The sequence below is a fragment of the Etheostoma spectabile genome, chromosome 21 (genome assembly GCF_008692095.1).
Source record: "Etheostoma spectabile isolate EspeVRDwgs_2016 chromosome 21, UIUC_Espe_1.0, whole genome shotgun sequence".
NCBI lineage: Eukaryota > Metazoa > Chordata > Actinopteri > Perciformes > Percidae > Etheostoma > Etheostoma spectabile.
Window position 1 is genome coordinate 12,556,624 of NC_045753.1, and position 7,477 is coordinate 12,564,100.

General features: G+C 41.0%; 1 protein-coding gene and 1 long non-coding RNA gene across 10 annotated transcripts in view; one reads left to right on the forward strand and one right to left on the reverse strand.

Moving 5' to 3' along the window:
• Positions 1-7,477, forward strand: part of tanc2b (tetratricopeptide repeat, ankyrin repeat and coiled-coil containing 2b) — a 147,329-nt gene that overhangs the window by 56,171 nt on the left and 83,681 nt on the right. The gene's annotated exons all lie outside the window — the stretch shown is intronic.
• Positions 169-7,477, reverse strand: part of LOC116671229 (uncharacterized) — an 11,088-nt gene continuing 3,779 nt past the window's right edge. The window contains exons 2-3 of the long non-coding RNA XR_004327228.1: positions 5,649-5,655; positions 169-256 (exon numbers count right to left, since the gene is read on the reverse strand). This is a non-coding gene — a long non-coding RNA (uncharacterized LOC116671229). The remainder of the gene's footprint in view (positions 257-5,648; positions 5,656-7,477) is intronic.

Here is a 7,477-nt window from a genome sequence, read left to right on the forward strand (position 1 = left end):
GTCATGACCCAGCCTTCATGACCATAGGTGAGGGTAGGAGCCTTCTGGCTCAGCTCTTTTTTCTTCACAATGGTGCGTTAAATTGAACATCATTCTGTGTTTAATTAGTTTTGCTGTTACCGTTTGGATCACATTTGAGAAATACTTTTCTAATAAAAAAATTGTATCTGGTATTAGAGATCGACCGATACTGTTTTTTCAAGGCCGATACCGATTATTAGTAGTAAATAAAAGCGATAACCAATATTTGGGACCGCTATGCATTTACAGTGAAAAAGAAAATCTTTAAGTCCAAACTAAGATTGTGAAAAGTTACAAATTCCAAACTAAACCTTGTTTGAATGCTTTAAGCAATTATTTGAGAAATAAGAAACTTTGAAAACATAATACCCAGTAACAGATAGTGTTGTGGGCGGGACATTAAGTCAGACTCAGCGGGGAGTGAAACCAAAGCAGAGGGACAGACAGAGCTGTAATGGAGCCGAAGTAGACCACTTTTTAATGAATTAACTTTATTTATATCAGGCAAACACGTTGATACAGATCATCTGAGTGAAAACTGCCAAAAAATGGCCCTGGTCGTGATAATCTAGGGCCGATAATCGGTCTATCCCCATCTGGCATTATATTGAACATTTTCTAACGATGCACGCCTGCTCACTAGTCATCTACTTTCTCTGTCACTCTTGTTCCTTTTCTCTCCCCCTCACTCTGTCATCGCTTCACTTACTGTTACTCTCTCTCCCACCCACTCAGATATTTCTGGAGAACAAAAGGAGAGAGAAGAGAGGGAAGACATAATGTACCAGCCTTACGTAGGCTAATGAGTCTTCACCACTCCGTCCCCTCTCTTCCTCCCATCCTCCTCCTTTTTCTCAAGTCCTCCTTAGCCACATCTTTTCATAAACACAATTTTGCTCCTCGCTTCTTTTAGGCTGTCCCACCTTAAAGTCATTTCCCTCTTCATCTTTGTCTTCTTTCATTCATCACGACTGCTTCTATTCCTCCATCTCTTTTTAATATCAATCCATACACACGTTTTCATCACAGCTTCTTGTTACAACCGTCCTACTGTTCCCATTGTCCTTTCATTTCTTTGGGAGTGGCTAGTTTCTTTCACCCCCTCATCTTCCTTTTGTGTCATTCCACCCATTCATTATCTATTTATTCTCATTATTACAGGTGCTAACCATTTGCCATCCTTGTCCTCCTCCCTCTCCATTTCTTAAAGGGCTATTATGCAGTTTTGGCCATTTCTTTGCTCGCAGATTTCTGTATAGAGCTCCCTCTACAGCTTCGGAATAGATATTTGTCAGCTCCTATGCTTACTTGTGTCTGACTCCTCTCTCCGTCAATCTGCCGTTTCCTGTTCCTCTGATCCTCAGACAATGTTTTCTTAAGTTTCTGTTTCTTTTTTGCCGGCTCAGCCATGACGATAGTGTGAAAAACTCCATCGCTACCTTGTTAGCCGGTCCCTGAATGGGCGTATGTGTGCGGTGCCATGAAGCGATTTGTTACATTGCGAGAACTGATCCGATGCTGAGTCTCGCAACTCGCCGGCCCAACGTTACAAGGGTGTTTTTTCCGCTCACAGGCGCTAGGGGGGGGAGCGAGATGACCACCATTCAACTTGAAAAAAGTTATATAACCGTTCCATTGATTCCCATAAATTAAGCTAAAGAAACTGCATAGTTCCCCTTTAAACTAACTTCGGTCTATTTCATCTCTATTTCCCTCATAATGTACCCATCTTTTGTCTTACTAGCACCCTACACACTGACACAAATACAAACCCGGAGTCCTGCATAAACAAAGCGGTCTTCTGAACTGTGCATTTGAAAAATCATGGTTGTGGTCCTTTAAAATTTTTGATGCCATGCAGGACTTATCAGCCCCCCTTCTGGCATCCTGTTGTTTTTGCCAGTCGGGAAAAACTGGGCTTTCATTGTGCCTCTTGATGTGGATGGGCTCATTATTGGTGCTCAGCGCTGTGTGCCTTTGAATAGCAGGAAGTGCCCTTGCTAGCTGAGCATACTGAGGGATATTGTCTCGCTTTACACTGCATGATAAATGCAGCAAAACACAACGTTACATAAGCGAACAACGGCGTTGGTTTACTTCACAAAAGCTGCAATTGCGAGGACCACAACATCTAAATGGGACTAAACCCAGCTGGGTGTCCAAATGCATCCCGCCACCTGTCTCTGTTTGATGACTTGTTGAATTCAAACCTACAGTCTGTGTACAGTATGTCTGTCTGACTGTCTGGTGCCCCCTCCCCCCCAGTCCAGCAGTTATATTTATCTGCTTTGACAGGTCGGATGATGGTGCCACTAGGGCTGGGCGATAAATGATATTGTATCAATGCTATGAGGCTAGATATCGTCTTAAATTTTGATTTTTTTCTCCTGATATGACACAATTTGCCTTTACCCACACAGAGTTATTATAACAACACAATTGATGATTATTTAACAAAACTCTCATTGTGTGCATATTTTGTGAAAGCACCAATTGTCAACCCTACAATATCACCACAATATCATCATCGATGTATTTGGTTAAAAATATCGGGATTTTTGATTTTCTCCATATCGCCCAGCTCTAGGTGCCACACTTATGAAGATACTTCTACTGTAACATGTGCATACTCACCAGTGCTGTTGGGCAGACAAATAAAAGAATTTGATGACATAACCTTTGGGTCTGGGAACTAATGATGGTTATTTTTCACATTTTGTAGACTAAGCAATTAAAAACGTGAAAAAAATGAACAGATTAAATGATGATGAATATAATCATCAGTTGCTGCCACAATTCCCTCTCTCCACCTAACCCCTGACCACATTATCCTTTTTTTCAAGGAATGTCAAATAAGACCAGACTCTAGTTTATTTTGTCTCCTTGTGTAATCAAAGAATTGGGCAACAACAGATAATTAATAGCATAATTAATAGATAATAGAGCTGAAACAGTTGATTCATTGCTTATGATTTTTATAATCCATTAATTGTTTCAGTCCCTTTTTTCATCATTAATTGAATATCTTTGGGTTTTAAGCTGTTGGTTTGACAAAACAAGAAATAAAATATAATCAAAACATCAGTTGGAAACAAATTGAAATCCTTCTACAATTTCAAAAATGTACTGCCAGTTTAGTATGATAGGAAAGTACGAGACAATGAGACCCACACCCAAACAGCATTAAGTGCCCCGACCAAGGTTGCACATGAAAAATTGATGTAGAACACAGACACACACACACACACACACACACACACACACACACACACACACACTGACCCATATCCGTTTTTTTGTACTCATCAAACACTTTGCGAGGAATCTCTGGATTCAAAGTTCCTTCTACATAAACTTGACAACCATTTGTTTTTAGACAATTATCAAAATGAAATACAATGTTCTGCTTTAGCCCATCAGGATTTCATATTTCAGACAACATAATTGTTAATGATGTTTTCTGAAATATGAAATCCTGGTTTAGTCTGATAGAGTAGCAGAACGAATGATGCAGCAGCAGTTAGTGTAGGACATACTTTGCATGTGTTTTAGTATTCTAAATATAGTACATAGAGTTACTGTATTATAGGCTGTAGCTGTCATGTTAATAATAAAAGACATCCAGCCACACACTGTAGCCTACTTTCTCCACACAGTGTATAAGTGTTGGTGTCTGCTGTGGCACTGCAGGCTCGACAAACCCCCAGTCTATTTTATATTTAATGTGTATTTCATTATTTAGGCCTACTTGTTTACAGTTGTAGACCCATCTCCATTGCAATTGAGTGAGTGAGTGAGTGAGTGAGTGAGTGAGTGTGAGTGAGGTGTGTGTGTGTGTGTGTGTGTGTGTGTGTGTGTGTGTGTGTGTGTGTGTGTGTGTGTGTGTGTGTGTGTGTGTGTGTGTGTGTGTGTGTGTGGTGTGTGTGTGTGTGTGTGTGTGTGTGTGTGTGTGTGTGTGTGTGTGTGTGTTGTGTGTGTGTGGGTGGTGTGTGTGTGGGGGGGGGGTTCACTCTCCTATCGTCACAATGACACTGAGATTGGAATGAATTATTGCATTGCTTTTGGCAAGCATATGAATGAATGGCTATTAAAGAGGACACAGAAATAAGCAAGGACGGTCTTTCTGTTTCACCTCTCTCCGTCCTACATCCTTTATCTTTTACTATGGCCGTAGTCAATGGCCTGCTCTTTTTCTGTTCCTCCATTTCCTTCTCCCTTTCTCCTCTCCTTCATTGTTCTCCACATGTATAGGTTGAAATCATTACACTCTGATTGCAATGAAGAGAAAATCAAAATGACACCAAATCGAAAATTGTCTCGTCTGCCGCTGGCTTTTTTCTATCCAACATCAAACGCCCTCTTCCTTACTGTCATGTTTTTGTGCTTGTGGCTGTTTTGGAGAAAATGTATACTGAGTTTTTTTAATCTTTATGTTTGGCATTTAGCTGGTGAACTTTGTGGCTGTGGCCCGAATGAAGGTGTACTAAGTGTTACATCATTATATAAACAGGTAACCTAGTGATTGCATTCTGTCATGTGGGGTAGCTTTTGTGTTTGTTGTTATTCTTTTTAAGATTTTTTATCCTTTAGATGTCTTTTTGTGGTGCTAGCTTATCGTACCCCTAAATTAGGTGAAATTCAATCGAAACATAACTAGTTTAGAGTCTTCCCTCTTCAGAACGATTATCATCAATTGGGCACTCAACAAAATGATGTATATTAGTCTCACATCCTGGAGTTGTGTCATTGACACTGAATGCAGCGCTACCCTTAAGGTTTGGTTCTCTAAATTACAAAGTTGAGCTTTGTATTTTTAAACGCAACTCAAGTCGCTTCTGCATTTGAATATATAATCCTATTCATTTGAGATGTTTCTCTAATCATCAAGTTGTTAGGTAGAGGTAAATAGGAAAAATAATTGTTGCCGCTGGTATTGTTACAGAGAGCAACCTAATGCGTAACTTAACAACAAGTAATGATTGCAGAGCTGCTGAAGCCAAATAGCCTCTTCTCCCAGCTACGGGTTTCAGTGTTAGAAAACATCCTTGGATGATCTTCTAAGAATGAGTTCATCCTCAGTGTAGCTTGCAAAGACTAGATTTGGATGGGGTACAAACTTCTCTCTCCACATTTCAGGTTTTGTTGTGAAGCGTACAAATCTCCACCGTGCAGAGAGGCCCTAAGCAACAGGAGTAAGGATCAGATTTAAGCTGCTGTATGGTAATAGCTCAGTCTGTCATTCACTGAAGTAGTAATTTGAAAGGCTGTAATATCTTCCACCATAATGAACAAGCACTGACTGCAGCAGGAGCTCTTTCCCTCAGCCTCCCTGTCTGAATTCATAAGGATCCCAACCTTTTCTCATTAAACACTCTTCGTCGGTGCAGAAAGAGACATCTGCAACCTTAGCAGGAGTCGCACGCGCTCCTCCTCTAGCTGTAGACAGCCAGAGGTCAAAGGGAACCGGAGGCGATGCTCCTCCTGTACTGCAGACGGAGATGTGTATTAACTCAGACAACAAGATAACCACAGATCCTGTTTCCTCGACAGCAGATGCAGTCTGACGGTGGTGGTCCATAAGGCTGTCCACATTGCCAATATTTACTTCTCTCTACTTCTTAAAACACAAAGTTACTGATTCTTTAGTCCCGCATTGCCAGACCTTCCTCCACAGTGCTGCGGCGTCTCAGTGCTATTAGTGTATTAGTATTAGTGATGGAGACCCCATGCAAGAGGGGGAAATGAGGGGGGAGGTGGGACAGGTGGGATGTCTGCTTCTTACATCTTTTGTAGTCCCTTTTTTATGTGATGCCAGAGATTAAAAATGGATAAAAATAAAAGGATAACTCTTCATTGGAACGCCTGGAGGCAGACCAGGAGCCATACCAGCTTCTTTATTTCTCTCCACATCCTCCTTTTCTCCCTCTGAGTCTCAAGGCCGCCAAAGAAAATCTCTATAACACTTCCATTTCCGTTAGGCTATTTTTGCTGCGTGCTTTTCACTTCTCCGCTCTGATGTAACCCCAGTGGTGTGTCAGACTGAAGGTAGGAGATGCTTTTTTTTCCCCAGACTCTTTATCACTAGCTTTTTATTTTTATTTATTTCAAATGAAGCCCGCCCACTCAGTGCTGCGACACAGCTTTTCTCAGCATCAGATTGCAGTGTAGGAGTCAGGGCATTTCACTCTTTTCTTTCTCTCTTTTTTTTTCCTCTCTACATGCACACACATTCTCTATTTCTCCCTACTTCCTCCATCATAACACCTCCATCCATCCAGGACACTGCTGAGTTGTGGTGCTGTCAGCCAGAGCCTGACGCACTCAGCTACTCACATATGCGTCACCTCTCTGGCCCAGCGCCACGATCGTGCTGCTCGCTGTCCTCCACATATACCTAGGTGGCCAGGGTCATGAGCTCTGGGATTTTCTAGAGGGTGGGGGGGGCATAAAGTGTTATTTTAAGCCAAGGAAACAGTTTTTTTTTGTTGTTGTAGATGATCACAGGTCATGTTCGGGGCAAGTGCACCACCATACAGGTATATATTGAAGATATATCAGTTAAAAACATTATAGATACTTAATAGCGCAACCAACACTGTTTTTTTGAAGTCAATACCAATATTAATGTCAGACATATTTGCCAATATTTATTTTTCTTGCTTTGTCATATAACAAACTCAATTTACACTCAATGTAAACAAACATTTTTAATAAGGATTCCTTAAATTAGTTTCTTTAGCTGGATTTTTTACAGTTGAAAAATAAACTCTGACAAGTTGTACAACTATATCATGAAAACACTGTTTCTTATTACCTCAAATTTTTCGCATTTTTGCATTGCAATTTCTCGATACTTATTAGCCGACATATGTACGTCAATACCATAGACTGTAAAAAATATGGGTCGAGTCCTAGTCTTTTTGTAGTGAAAGATGAAGACTCAATTGTGTTTACCCATCGATGGGCTATAATTAAATGTCTTGTATGTTTTGTATTAATCTTCGTTTATATTAAGTGACCGATAACAAAGAAATCAGAATAAGACTGTTTTTAGTGACAGACTAGCATGTTGACTTGCGCTAGCCTCGCACCAGCCAACTCTGCAACTGGAAGGACTGGATGAAACGTGTGGAAAACAGTCTCCAGTGATAAATAACACAGTGGGTAACTTGGAATGAAGGTCCTACAGTATGTCCAAATTCTGAACCACCCCTTTAGTATGTTACACATTAACTTACAATATAGAAACATTGAAACAAGCCAACATAAGCACATCAGTCCACCACTTGTTCATAATAACTAGAACGCATTGGTGGCGGCTGTGGCTCAGTGGTAGAGCGGTTGCCTGCCAATCGAAGTGTCCTGGGGCAAGACACTGAACCCCGAGTTGCGCATCGAAGAATGTGTGTGAGTGTTTATCTGATGAGCAGGTGGCACCTTGTACGGCAGCCTCGGC